This window comes from Salvelinus alpinus, chromosome 36 (assembly GCF_045679555.1).
Source record: "Salvelinus alpinus chromosome 36, SLU_Salpinus.1, whole genome shotgun sequence".
Lineage (NCBI taxonomy): Eukaryota > Metazoa > Chordata > Actinopteri > Salmoniformes > Salmonidae > Salvelinus > Salvelinus alpinus.
In genome coordinates, this window is record NC_092121.1 from 2926503 (window position 1) to 2941920 (window position 15418).

The window sequence follows — 15418 nt, forward strand, 5'->3', positions numbered from 1 at the left end:
TTTTGTTACTTCTAGGTTAGACTACTGCAATGCTCTACTTTCCGGCTACCCGGATAAAGCACTAAATAAACTTCAGTTAGTGCAAAATACGGCTGCGTCGGAGCCGGTGTCGGAGCCGGCGAGCATCGGAGCCGGTGTAGTACGATTTGATCTTAGACAGGACTAAGATCAAATCGTACTACACCGGCTCCGACGCTCGTCGGCTGTGGCAGGGCTTGCAAACTATTACAGACTACAAAGGGAAGCACAGCCGTGAGCTGCCCAGTGACACGAGCCTACCAGACGAGCTAAATTACTTCTAAGCTCGTGTCAAGGCAAGTAACACTGAAACATGCATGAGAGCGTCAGCTGTTCCGGACGACTGTGTGATCACTCTCTCCGTAGCCAATGTGAGTAAGACCTTTAAACAGGTCAACATTCATAAGGCCACAAGGCTTTATGAAAACGAAAACCATCAAACGCTTTGCCTGTTTGATGGTTCGTCAGAGGGCATAAAATAATTTCTTATCAGCTTCCGGGTTAGAGTCCCGCTCCTTGAAAGTGGCAGCTATACCCTTTAACTCAGTGAGAATGTTGCCTGTAATCCATGGCTTCTGGTTGGGGTATGTACGTACAGTCACTGTGGGGACGAAGTCATCGATGCACTTATTGATGAAGCCAGTGACTGATGTGGTGTACTCCTCAATGCCATCAGAAGAATCCCGGAACATATTCCAGTCTGTGCTAGCAGTCCTGTAGCTTAGCATCTGCTTCATCTGACCACTTTTTTATCGATCGAGTCACTGGTGCTTCCTGCTTTAGTTTTTGCTTGTCAGCAAGAATCAGGAGGATAGAATTATGGTAAGATTTGCCAAATGGAGGGCGAGGGAGAGCTTTTTTCCCTAATGTCGCACATTTAACATGCTGGTAGAAATTAGGTCAAACGGATTTAAGTTTCCCTGCATTAAAGTCCCCGGTCACTAGGAGTGCCGCCTCTGGATGAGCGTTTTCCTGTTTGCATATGGCCGTATACAGCTCATTGAGTGCGGTCTTAGTGTCAGCATCGGTTTGTGGTGGTAAATAGACAGCTATGGAGAATACACAGTTGAAGTCGAAAGTTTACATACACCTTAGCCAAATACATTTAAACTCAGTTTTCACAATTCCTGACATTTAATCCTCATAAAAAATCCCTGTTTTACGTCAGTTAGGATCACCACTTTATTTAAGAATGTGAAAAGTAGAGAGAATTATTTATTTCAGCTTTTATTTCTTTCATCACATTCCCAGTGGGTCAGAAGTTTACATACACACAATTGGTATTTGGTAGCATTGCCTTTAAATTGTTTACCTTGGGTCAAATGTTTCGGGTAGCCTTCCACAAACTTCCCACAATAAGTTGGGTGAATTTTGGCCCATTCCTCCTGACTGAGCTGGTGTAACTGAGTCAGGTTTGTAGGCCTCCTTGCTCACACACACTTCTTCAGTTCTGCCCACAAATGTTCTATAGGATTGTGGTGGTCCCATGCGTGGTCCCATGCGTGCTCCCATGGTGTTTAAACTTGCGTACTATTGTTTGTACAGATGAACGTGGTACCTTCAGGTGTTTTGTAATTGCTCCCAAGGATGAACCAGACTTGTGGAGGCTTACAATTATTTTTCTGAGGTCTTGGCTGATTTCTGTCTGCAAACAATTGTTGGAAAAATGACTTGTGTTATACACAAAGTAGATGTTCTAACCGACTTGCCAAATCTATAGTTTGTTAACAAGACATTTGTGGAGTGGTTGAAAAATGAGTTTTAATGACTCCAACCTAAGTGTATGTAAACTTCCGACTTCAACTGTAGATGGAAACTCTCTTGGTAGATTAGTGTGGTCTACAGCTTATCATGAGATACTCTATCTCAGGCGAGCAAAATCTTGAGACTTCCTTAGATATATCGTGCACCAGCTGTTGTTTACAAATATACACAGACCGCCACCTCTTGTTACCAAAGGCTTCTGTTCTATCCTGCTAGGTAAGTAATCGCTGTTCTGATGTCCAGAAGCTCTTTTCAGTCATAAGAGACGGTAGCAGCAACATTATCTACAAAATAAGTTACAAACAATGTGAAAAAACAAACAAAATAGCACGGTTGTTTAAGAGCCCATAAATCAGCAGCCATCCCCTCTGGCGCCATTATATCCTTACACATGTTAAACCGTGTTCACATGTATTCAATCGAAAGTTCACATGTTAACACCACAATTTTCATGTGAGAAGAATAACATGTTTTCACCTCACATGAATTGCAGACTCACATGGAATTTGCAGTGTCACGTGAACAATTTTCACGTGAATATTGAATTTGAATATTGAACTTTCACGTGAAAACCTAACTCTCGTGTGGAATTGCATTTTCCTATGTGAAAAACGTTCACGTGAAAATCGAATTTGCACTTTCACGTGCTTTTACATGTTGTCTCGTGATCACGTGAAATTCATTTGGTTTTTCCGTAAGGGATACTACACTCAATATGGAATTTGTTCCATTCGTGGCTCCTAAATATCTCACATGATCATTACAAACTATGACTACCATCCTGCCAATACTCTTAAATGGTTTCCTCTCCATGCATGATGTTTGGGACAGAGCCTATCTCAGCTCTCTGCTCTCTTTAAAGGTTGTGTGCGTGTCTGCTTGACCCGCTGGGATGGAAGGTGTGAGAGATCCAGCCATCTGTTTATCCGGCTTGCAGGGTCGGGGTGCACCAGTTGCCGCTCTCTCTGTGTGACCCAAATAGCACCCTATTCCCTACATAGTGCACTACTTTTAGTTCACTATGTAGGGAATAGTGTGCTATTTGAGACTCAGCCTCTGTTTGGCTCCTGGGGTCCTGGCATGTGGGCTCTGTGTCAGATCTGGCCCTCCAGATGGTTCTGGGATCAGCTCCAGGTAACAGGCCAGTAACGTGGCGGACGTGTCGGGCCATCCCAGGAGACACCAAGCAATGTGATTCACCGTAAATTTCCATAACCCTCCCACCGGGCCCAGCCCCATGCTTCAACCCACCATGGGCCAGCATTTATCCGGGGGACTTGTTTGTTCCATCAGAGTTAATGGATTAAAGTTGGTTAAACCTTTTACTGCAGTGGGCTAAATCAGGGTCATACAGAGTGTTTCTTGGCAGTCTTAAACAAATCTACTTTGAAACAAAAGTATACACCTCACACACATGGTTATGGGTTTAAAACAAGAAGACACCTGTACCATGTCAGATATAGAGTTGAAATGTATTCAATTTTGAGTTTGCATCCCAATATTACACTTTATATACATCCCAGAAGACTGAAATTTAACAAAACAGTTCGACATAGTCGATTAATTATGAAAAATATGAATAACATTCCACCCATGAGGCCACTAGAGGGCGATCGACTGCAGGAAAGGGATGTATACAATGACTTTTATATGACTTAAATTACTTTCTAAACAAGAAAGAAATACATGCTATGAACAGGAGGTAGGAAATCAGGTTTAAATGTGAAGGTTTAAATCTATTACCTGTAATAGTGAGTCAGAAAAAATCATAAATAACTGTATGATTAAGCTATTGGATCTGATGCAACTGAAAGTTCGAGACTTCATAATTTATAGGGAGAAAAAGCTTATCTCTGCTTTGATTAGAATATTTTCTGAGGGCACTTTACAATGTCACCAGTGAGCTGTGCTATTTTGAGTATGCTCTGTCTATGCTGTAAGCTACTCTAACAAGTTTCCCTATTGCAGTGATGCAACTTTGAATGAGATTAACACACATGTAGCATAACCAGATTGACTTGTTAGTCATGTTCCTAACTTCAAGCAATAGGCATAATATATTTAAAATTGTTTTCTATAAATCTCTGCAATCAGCACCCCCACATCTAGTAGTGTGACAGCTTCACAATTCCTGTGGACATGTCTGCCTGGGTCTGTATCCAACACGACGCCAGACGGTTACTCTTCGGAACATGATGCCTGCAGCAGCTTTGTGCAACCAGAGAGAGGCAGAGAGTCAGCAGACACACACACACACACGCACACGCACACACACACACACACACACACACACACACACACACACACACACACACACACACACACACACACACACACACACACAGAGAGAGTCTGTCTTTTCAGGAGCAAGTGTCAATGCAGGAACGCTCCAGGCCTTCTGAGAATATGTGTGCTCATTATGTTACGATATGGCAACATTATCAGATGTTGAGAGATGGTGGTCAGGGTTACATTTGTGCTCAGCTGCTTTATCTGTGGCAGGAGCCGGGGGGAGATTCTGGCACTCTCAAAGATTCTGAGGGAGAGAGGGAGAGAGAGAGAATTACACTAAAAGATAGTGAGATGCAGAACACATTTGACCTTCAAAGACTTTTCAGTTGGAAGAGAAAACAAGACGAGGCATCCTGTTTCTGGTTCCATGCATGATACATGGGTTATACATGTTATCCATGTGAAGGAATTCATCCAGTCCATTTACAATATAATCCTATTCTCTCATACTGATTATCTCATTCCTGTTTTTATCCACAATGAGAATGATAATGGGATGAATGCTGGCACAGTGCTGACACAGTACAGATTAAGGGTAAATATGGACCGTCGTGAACCATTACTAAATGGAATAAAAATGTGTCATTGACGTTTATATATCTGGACTGCTTTCTTTCATAAGGTCCTTTGATGGAGTTTTGTTCTGTCTTGCTCTTGGGTGAGAAACTGGGTATGTTCTCACCCGAATGTTGGTAGATCATATTACTGGAGTTGTACTGACCAAGGGAATAGTTGTTGGTTATTGACAAACCAGAAGGATTTATGCAAGCCAAAGAACATATCCACAAATAGACTCCTTGTAAATCAACTCGATCCAAATAAATATTGTGTTTAGATTTCTGGTTTAAGATAATTATGTCATCATTTTTGGATCGCTTGGTGATAATTGCTATGTTACAATGTGACTTTGTCTTGTCGTGAGATGAAATACTATCTGTTTGCACAGAAAAAGACGGCATCTTCAAACTACTCATTTACCATGCTAGCTGTATTGAAAAACACGCTTGTGCAATAGACAAAAAAAATAATTAAAAAACGATTTAATTCATCAAGATTTTGATGACATTCTGAGTACATTTATTGAGCAACTTTATGTAAATTCATACAATCAAACATGTGTTTATGCACTGTGTGACATGCCATAATTGATATAATTAACTGCAATTGAAGATGATTATTCAAAATGTGTGCTATACAAATCCTGGGAACTAAAACTATCCTTCAGATTTAATGACAGCCATCTGAAGCAAGTTCAGAGTGTAAATGTTTATTCATTTACGCCTGGCTATGTCTCCCACTGTGCACCCAGCCAGGCAGACACACTTCACAACAAGACAGTCGTTCTTTCAGATAGCAACTACGGGGAGATGCCTTTACAAGTGGTCCCTCGTTTGAAGAGTTTTAGGCCTACACCATTTTCAGAGTTATATAATGCCTTCTTAAAATGAATAACATTTTACGAAATATCTATAATATTTGTGTAATGTAGGATACAGTGATTGACTGCATGGGTTATTTTATATAGGTTAGAGTGCAGGTAGCCTATATGCATGCATGTGTAGGTTATAACATTACATTAACTCAAGTGCCAGGCACTCAAATGTCCCTTAAATTGTATAACACCATTTTAAAAACTTTAAAAAAGAGCTTTAGAAAGACTACCACTTGAAAACTGGCATAGACAATCTATCTAGGCCACTCGAGACAAAAAGCAGAACAGGCCAGTCAGAGTGGTAGGCAGCAGCATATTCCTCGCCTGTATTGTTTTTTTTAAGTATAAATGATAGGATAGCCATAGAAATGGATAGTCTTGAATGTTCTCTTGCATCCCACAAAGTTTTGGAACAGCGCGCTAAAATACTCCTCAAGTCACGACTGCATTACTGTGTTATTATTCCTGTAGTAAATGTTGCTGTCATGTCCTCAATTGTCATAGATTTAAAATGATAAAATAAACGTTTCGTAGTGCGTTAAAAAAAAAACGTTTCGTAGTGCATTAGCCTATCTTTACTAAATCACGAGAAACGAGCCGCTGTCAAAGTGTGAAAAGCTTGGACTAAGTGATGATCCTACCTGAGAGAACTCTCGGGTTTCATTCAAGACACACCATGCGTCAGCAACAGCTGTCCTGCAGCTTGGACGGTCTCTGAGAAGGAGGAAAGGTTATCAGCGAAGGCTTGAAAGAAGACTTTACCACCGGGTGACTTGGCTTTTGTGGAAATACCTTTCTTTTTTGTTACAGGACAAGGTAAACCAGGTTGGGTAAACAGAAACACCGAGTTGTCTGTCATCTTTTAGCGCCGCGGTGGTCTTTTGCTGAGGGGGCACTGAGCGGTTCGTTTGCGTGGGAGGAAAAGTGCCGTTGAACTTTTTGAAGTCAGTCTGTCAGTTGGGGTTTTGAACTTCACATAATCTTCGTGTTATGTTTACAGTGTGGTGCGATCATGACAACATGGCCGGTGGCTTTACAAGATTGAATTTATTCCTGCCAAGTAAATAATTTAATCACTGACATCTCGAAGTTATTTTTATAGCCTATCTATAGAAACAAGTGTAGCGCCTTGGCTATTGCCGGTTTCCTACATAGCCAAGCGTACACCTGTCTCACCCAAGTAGGCTACAGTCGATTAGTTTACTGGTCTTGTGATCCAGTTCTATGATATCATGATTTAAATGACTGACACATTGGTCATTTATATTGAAAATGTATATTATTAAGTTCCTAAAGACGTTAGGAGTCATCCATGGGTCATTACCTTCCCAGTGCTTCATAGCCTAACCATGTTGCTTCAGTTGCTGGTTAATTATGGGATATACTGAACCCCAGTTTATAAGCATGGGGTGAAACCATATTGGACTTTGCTGAGTATAAATTTGCTCTGTGATGTTAGTATTGTGATGTATTTCATAGTATTTCACCTGTCATCAGTAGGTCCTCTCAACACAGTTTTGTACACCGAATATATGGACATTTTTGGTCTGACCCCACTTGTGTGGATATCAACAAATATTAAGAGTGTGATATATCCGTGATCATGTTTTTTTCTTTCAACATGCGTTATAGTTGACTGTGTTATCGATAATACAAAATAAGGTCCTCTATAAGCCAAATGGCACGAAGTTCAGAGGTTTGGATTTAGCCAAGAATTTCCAGCAGTAGCCTATAATTGCTGGTAATTGCATGAACGAACCAACTTTCTCTGCCAGTTCCGTAAGTAATCCGTCATTTGAAATTCTGTTGCAGTTTCTCTCGTTACCAGTAAGACAAATCTCCTTTTGGATGTAAACATACAACAGCACACACACTCATGGGGACGTGTTAACTTGGATCAAAGTATCGATACCATAACACAAGTACTGTATTGGCTGCTGTGAGATGCGATTTGGAGAAATGGCATGCTCAGCAGGTTAACATGCCATGGACATAGCACGTTGTTTATGCAATAGCCACTGCTGTGACACAGGAGACAACTGTGTATGTCCCTTACAGAAAATGAATTAGGAGTTTACTACCGGTATGTGTGTGAAAAGCATCAAGATTGGAGTCAGTGAATACACCAGAACGTTCCCTTTAACGTGATGTAGAGCAGGCAATGGTGGAAACGTTGTCTGGCCAGCCGTGCTCAATTTAGAGTGCATCTTAACTTGCATATGGTGAGCGTGTATCCTTTATTAGGTTTTACAGAGTACGTCATAGATGATGGACGAGTGCAATGCCACTTTGTGATACGGTACTTCCAGTATAGTATAGATCCCTCAAACTCAACTCTGGACCTCGATGGCAGTTCCACCGCATTTTTTTCATTGTTCCCCTCTAATCAGGGACAGATTTAGACTCGGGACGCCAGATGGGTGGAATGAATTATCAGGTTGAATAGAAAACTAGCAGGCTCCGGGCCTCATAGGGTAAAAGTTTAATACCCCTGGTATAGATCATGAAAATGTATTTAAAATGTCTACTTCCTTTTCAAACTCCTTTACTTGAATTCAGTGACACAACCAGGCCGGGAGCCTCTATCAAAACAATCAAGGTCTTATCAAATTCACAGGTCAGGAGTCAAAGGTCACAGCATAATCCCAATTTGTCACATGCGCGTTTCTTTCTGCAATGTGAAAGATGGAAGCGGAAGCTGAACATTAGAACACAGTGTCCGTCGTTTGAAGTCTTTAACACCTCATCCTATTGCAGTAGGCAGCTAGCTGGGCTTTATTTGCGTAGGCGCTCCATCAGATTTTTTATTTTATTATCTCAGACCGGAGGAGAAGGAGACATGTCCGCCTCTGTCTGTCCGTCCGTCCGTCCGTCCGTCCGTCTGTCTGTCTGTGTGTGTGTGTGTGTGTTCTCAGATTAGAAGGGAGAGGAGCGTACTAAATGCACAGGACACTGTATCTCATCTCGCTGGAGGATCTCACTGTGTGTGTGTGTGTGTGGTTGGAGGGGAATTCCCTTTGATGATGATACCATTATATCCTGACAACCCTGTATCGAATCTCTGTCCATCTCAGTGGTGCTATTTGCATCAGGGGAAATGCCTCTCAGCTGGCTTTGTCTGCCGGGCATTCTGTGGTTTGGTTTTGTGTTGCGTCCCACCGTGCTGCCGTGCTGGTGCATCGCATCGGTGTCAGAGGGAGGCACATATTAGACTGTGTTTGTGTGTTAGTGCTGTGCAGTACTTCTGTTACAGGCAGAAGATATGTGTGGGGGTTTGAGTGATTTTGACAGCAATGGCTTAGAGTGATAACAGCAAGTGAAATTGAGAGTGATTCTTTGCCATTGCAACAGCAGGTTAGAAGAGTTAGATGTGAAAGTTAAGTGTATGAGGCTAGAGTCTCTCTCTCTGTGTGTGTGTGTGTGTGCGTGCACGAGCGTGTGTGTGTGTCTGTCTGACCGAGTTATTCAAAGATGAAAACGCACAAAATGTCTGCGTGCGGTATGAGTGAGTATGACAGTGTCAGAAGTTGGTATGGGTGAGTAAGATCTTCTCAGAAGTCTCTGGTGCTTGGCGGGATGCCCCCACAAACAGGTACATGCGATGGAGAGGAGGAGGTGTTGAGGGGGTTGGGGGGTGGCCTAGAGGACACCTGCACCTGTCTCCCCCAGCTTGGCTCCTGTCTCACCTGCCCCTCTAGGCCCAGTTGTCTTATTTATAGAGATGATGGCTTCATTTCCAGCCACAAGGGGAGGGGGGGTGAAGAGATGCTGCATACGTGTGTCTAAGCTTTGACCGCTGCTCCTCCAGCCCTCTATGCCAAACCATGCAAATCGGAGCCTCTGGCGTCCAAGACAGACGGAGGCACGTCTCCGGGGTCCTTGCGCCGCTCCCCGATTGCCCTCATTAGACATGTACAGTAGATCAGGTTGTAACTCTCTTTCTGTATTATTAACTGTCAGCACTGTCCCCTCCGTTGAAGTCCCGTTGCTGGTGGAGAGGCCTTGGGCCTTGTCTTACGGCCTTGACTCTTGTGTTGCGCCATCCGCCTGTTCGCCTTCCCTCGAGGAGACGATGTTGGCAATAACACGTCGTTTTGTCATTTGGCGGCTTTTCTGTGGAGGTCACTAGCGGAGACAAGAGGATCCTGTGGGGATCCTTGGAGTTTTTGGTCAGTTTGTAAGGGGAAACTATTTGGCACTTGTGGAGTCGAGGAGGGCCAAGGGGGACTTTTTGTTCTCTGGTGACTGTGGGCTGTGTGTGACAGTTAAAGAAGGCCATCTGACTTGTGCTGGGAAGGGGTACTTGGGTTTTGGGGATAACCTGATGTGTTTCTAAGGTTCCTGTAGCTGTTGGTCTCTGTTGTTGGATAGAGTAGGAAAGATACTTACGCAATTCGTGCTTTCGTGGCAAATCCAAACCAATATTGTGCTGGCTTGATAAAATTTTCTTTCACATTGTCCTTTCCAGCATGGTTCCAGCAACTATGGTCGATGCGTAACCAGGCTGGTGCAGTACAGCTTGGTTTGGCTCAGCTCAGTGGTGGGAACAGGGTGTGTCCCCTGGGTGGAGGATGAGGGTCAGAGGGGGTAACGGGAGAGGCAGGCAGGCGCCATGTAGAGTGGCAGACGCCTCATGTACACTTAGACCCAGAGGGTGTGAGAGTTTGTTAGGGAATCAGTTTTCTCTTCTGGTCAGCTCCCCATAGAAAAAGGGCAATCTGAGAATTGGTTTACCAACTGAAGACGAGGTCTAAACCTCACACCTACTGTACCTATTTCTGAAAGGGTCCTCCTTCAGTATAATCTGCGCCACACACACACCACGGCTCTACTTTGCAATCTCAACCATGTGCTATTCTTTTTGATATGTTCTGTTTATGACTGTGATACCTGTTTGAGGTTTATATTATGACACATTTTTAACAGGCTTTTGATTCGCTGGGAACCAGGATGGAAAGGCAAATGTGAAAAGATCGTATCTGAACCAGCACAGAACAGTTCAGGTAATACTATACAGCACAGTACAGCATTATTAAAGAGGCCAGAAGGGACTTACAATCCCTGGTGGGCAAGCGTTTCGAGAACAGTACGTAGCTGCCTTCGTGTCCCCTGGCCTGAGTGTGCTGGAGCTGGTCGTTCAGCTACATCCAGTCTAGATGAACAACATTCTGCTGGGTGAGGATGCTGAGTGGGCTTGACTCGTGGGTGACAGGGCGTTGAAGAGCGGGACGAGAGGTATGAGATATGGCTCCCCATGAGAGCCATAAGAAAGAGAAACTCACGGGCTGGGGGGGAGGGGAGGGGGGGAAAAATCAGGAAAGGCCACCCCTGTGCTGTGTATCTCCTGAGGGGAGTACTGCCAGCCAGCCATGGGGACAGAGAGAAGGAACATAGTTCCCAGTGTTTGTGTCCTTTACAGCCCGGGCCAACACGACACGCTCCCCGGGCATGGTGTGTGGCGTCCCTTATCGCAGCGATAAGTGGATTTCTGACATGTCGGTGACGGGTGGCTCCCTGTGAGATGACGGTCCTGCTGTATTTCATATCACGCGGTGGAACAACGGGGACGACATGATCTCATGGAGTTCACATGCGTTATCTGGCGTGGCGAGGGCTTGTGGGTCTGGAGTGGGTGCCATGAGATGACTTGGCGCTTGACAGTTAGGAAGGACGGACATAAGCGAGGAGAGTGTCTTCTGCATTTGGTCCAATCGAATGTGAACAAAGAAGGTTTTCTTGGTGTTAAAGGGGTAAAGGGGTCAGTCGCTGGCGCTGCTCCTGAGGAAAACGTCAAACTTTTTCGGGCTGGTGGATGATATTTCTGGACGTGGCTGAAGTTGACCCTGATTCTCGTGCCTCAGAAACATGGATACCTACCCAGTCCTTCCAGAGCGCCTCCCCCATCCCTGTCCCCCACCCCTGTCGCTCTTGCGTGTAAGCGCCGGCAGCCTTTAATGTCTACCAAATTATCTTTGCGCAGGAGCCAGAAGCCTAAAGCTGTGTAACTTAGTTTCCGGATAGGAATACCATCACTCTGCATTCCCTGGCTGGATAGTGTGACACACATTGGGCCTCTGTATCCTCTCTTCCACCCGCTTCTATCCCTCCGGTATGTCTCTTGTCAGAATAGTCCTGTAGACCGCTGCATGTTGACAAGCACAACGTATAGTGCACTTCCGTGCTTACTGCTTAGCCCCATGCTTGAGATGAAGTTTATATAACAGCTTAGGCTAACTTCCGTGCTTAGCCCATGCTTGAGATGACGTTTAGAGTATAGAATATCTTAAAGGGGTGGTATTCAAATTACACATTTACGTACATTTTCTTAGCTTGAAAGTAGTTTATAGGCCACATTGTATGCAGCTAGGGTTGCAAAGGGAGGGTATATTACTGGAAGCGATTGACGTTTACCAGTAAACTACCAACACTATTGCGTTATATAGCAAATCTGCCCACTCTGGTCTTGCCACATGTGCTCTAGCCAACAGCTCGCAGACACAGTGCGGGTAGGCTATGTACATTATGAGATTATTATGGATAAAAGTAATATTATTTTTATTTGTCAAATGGCAGCCAAGCATCGATCGTCATGTCAGCAGAATAAGACCCTCGATATTTATTGGAAAGGAGCATTAAGCTCATCACTTTGCACGTTCACCACCCTGTGAATCTCATCTTAACTTATTTCATCTGTATCCTAATAAACCGCATGGTTTCCCGAGCCGTAGCGGGAGGACCACAAACCATATCATCGCGTGACTCCAAGTTTACTTCGATATGATGGTTATTATATCAATATTTGCGCATAAAAGGTGTTTCCACACCATTTCTCGCATAATTACATTTTCCCGACACAAAAAGATCCCACCATGTCGAAGGAACAAATTGTCTGTCAGCATTTATAAAATAGTTTCTTCAGCACCGTCGTGATTTCTTTCACGTGTCAGGTAATTCATCCGCATGAAATAGTTGGATGGAAAATTGGTTTCTGTCATCTTTAGTCGATTTGCAGGACTATAATGGAGAGCTTGCAAGCGTTTGGCTAACGGTGTAAACATCTCCCTTCATTTATTTTATTTTATTTAACCTTTATTTAATTAGGCAAGTCAGTTCAGAACAAATTCTTATTTACAATGACGACCTACCAAAAGGCAAAAGGCCTCCTGCGGAGACGGAGGCCTGGGATAAAAAATAAATAAAAATACAATATAAATATAGGACAAAACACACATCACAACAAGAGAGACACAACACTTCATACAAGCGCATACCTAGAGTACTGGGCTGCCTCAAGCATAAATACCACCCCGTAGAACACAAAGTCTAAGCTTTCTGCAAGGTGCCTGTTCTTCCTGTTATAGCATATGCTGACGGCCCCATATAACTGAGGCTGACTGGCGGAGACGTTTTTGCACTGTTTGTCTTATTGCCTGTTGCTCGGCTGTTACATACAGTATCAAATGTTGTGGTATCAAATAGTGCCCCGTTTGGATGACTTCAGTTTCGTCTACAGCCTCCCCCCCCCCCCCCCCCCCCCTGGCACTCTGGGCTGCAGGTCACACATTGGGGCCCAGGGCTTTACAACATAAGGTTAGTTACACATGTTAACAACTCCGCGAAGGACACCTCCTGACACAGAAAGAGCCCATTAGGGCTCTGGTCAAAAGTAGTGCACTATGTAGTAGGGGTTGGAACCAAAATTATATATTTTTTTAGTTTCACTGTTCCGATCAGTAAATTAAAGTTCTGAACTGGTTCAAACAAATAAATCATGGTTTATATCGTTCCTCTCTGTTCCTTTTTAAACTTTACATTACATTTAGCTTGACATTGAATTACTTCGAGCAGCTTGCTATGGAGCTTGCAAGCTATAGATGTTGACATGCTTTGGAAAGACAAGTGTAGGGCGCAGATGCAACTGAACTTTGGTGGGTGGGAAGAGAGGGAGAAAGGGAGAGAGGTTGGAGGTGCAGGTAGCCTACACAATCACACACGCTGGAAAAGATTTTCAGCCGGCTGGCAGACACTGGACTATGTATCTTGAGTGACAGAGTGAGGGCTTTGCATAGGTGCATCGTTGCGGTTCTCGTGGAACTGGGGGGAAAAAATCACAATATTTACATCAGCACTGCTCGTTCTCTCCCTTCTAATCTGAGAACACACACACACACAGGCTGGTGGACGGACGGACACAGACAGACAGACAGACAGACAGACAGACAGACAGACAGACAGAGAGAGAGAGAGAGAGAATCAAACAGAGACAGACAGACAGACAGGGTGGCAAGCAGACGGACAGAACCACAGACCGACAGGACTCTTTCAGAAAGCATGTTTGATTTGATTATGTTAAGCGTCTTGTTGATGTGCCGTGTGTGCGTGCTGCAGACTTCACAGGAGTGAAGGATCTGGCAGTGGCCTGTTTCATAGCAGCAGACCAGGACCAGAATGGAGCAGTGTAGCCTAATAGTTGTGGGAAACCAGAGGCAGCCATCTCTGCCAGGAGAAATGCAAGACAAAACTGGGAGCAACATGTTTGGAAGGAGGAGGGGGGGATAGAGGGGTTGTCACAGGCCAGGCACATACATTAAGGAGGGAGGGGTTGACATGTGTGTGTGTTGAAGGAAGCAGTCAAGTGCTAGGAGAGGGGCAGGGGTGAAAGGGGGGTGGAGGGGGCTGGAACGTGTAAACAGAGTGGATAGGATTTTAACCCCATGCGAAATAGAATGTGGCAGAGTTCTGAGCTGTCAGAAAGCTCTGAGCCGGAATGCCAACGGCCTGTTTATCGGCACGATGTAAGGCAGGGAGGGAGCGGAGGGCTAGCGAGTGAGGAGCTAGGAATGAGCAGAGTCATCGCCGGTACTGTAACCCGACGCCTTACCATGATTGTCTGTAGCAGCTGGGCAGCCACCATGTAGAGAGGGGTACTGGTGGAAGAACCACGCTTCCCCTGGAACCATTTACTTTCCTAGGCCAGCCATGATATGATCCAGGCAGGCCCACTCCATCCTCTAATGTGAGGTCCCTACATTGACCTCAGGGGTAAAAAATCATGCAAATCTGCACAGTCACAGGATGGCCTTATTTCTATTACAGCATATTGGATGACTGTCATTCATATTCCATTCACCCATTTTCCCTATACCCATCATGAGGTTGCTACAACCTAGCCCACGAATGAAAGTTAACAACATACACTACCGGTCAAACATTTTAGAACACCTACACCTAAAGCAGATATTCAAAGCATTATTTTACAATTATTGCAACTGGAAGTTTTGAGAAATTATATGATACAAATTTGCATTTTCTTGATTTATCAACTGGAACATATTTTTTTACATTTTTTAAATTAGTTGTTCAGTAAACCTGCGTGACGTCTGTGTGTGTGTGTGCATCAGTGGCGATTTTAGCATGTACAGTTGAAGTCGGAAGTTTACATACACTTAGGTTGGAGTCATTAAAACTAGTTTTTCAACCACTCCACAAATTTCTTGTTAACAAACTATAGTTTTGGCAAGTCGGTTAGGACGTCTACTTTGTGCATGACACAAGTCATTTTTCCAACAATTGTTTATAGACAGATTATTTCACTTATAATTCAATGTATCACAATTCCAGTGAGTCAGAAGTTCACATACACTAAGTTGACTGTGCCTTTTAAACAGCTTGGAAAATTCCACAAAATTATGTCATGGCTTTAGAAGCTTCTGATAGGCTAATTGACATCATTTGAGTCAATTGGAGGTGTACCTGTGGATGTATTTCAAGGCCTACCTTCAAACTCAGTGCCTCTTTGCTTGACATCATGGGAAAATCAAAAGAAATCAGCCAAGACTTCAGAAAAATAATTATAGACCTCCACGAGTCTGGTTCATCCTTGGGAGCAATTTCCAAACGCCTGAAGGTACC

The 15418-nt window shown here is 43.9% G+C and overlaps 1 protein-coding gene and 1 long non-coding RNA gene across 2 annotated transcripts in view; one reads left to right on the plus strand and one right to left on the minus strand.

Moving 5' to 3' along the window:
* Positions 1 to 3235: 3235 nt before the first annotated feature.
* On the minus strand, positions 3236 to 6272 carry LOC139565006 (uncharacterized). Its single transcript, XR_011672853.1, has 2 exons — positions 6148 to 6272; positions 3236 to 4318 (listed from the first exon to the last, which is right to left on the minus strand). It is a non-coding gene; the product is annotated as an uncharacterized lncRNA (long non-coding RNA).
* LOC139565005 (sodium channel protein type 4 subunit alpha B-like) overlaps positions 6179 to 15418 on the plus strand; it is a 50207-nt gene continuing 40967 nt past the window's right edge. Inside the window, exon 1 of the mRNA XM_071384993.1 lies at positions 6179 to 6322. The gene's annotated coding sequence lies outside the window, so the exon portion shown is untranslated. The remainder of the gene's footprint in view (positions 6323 to 15418) is intronic.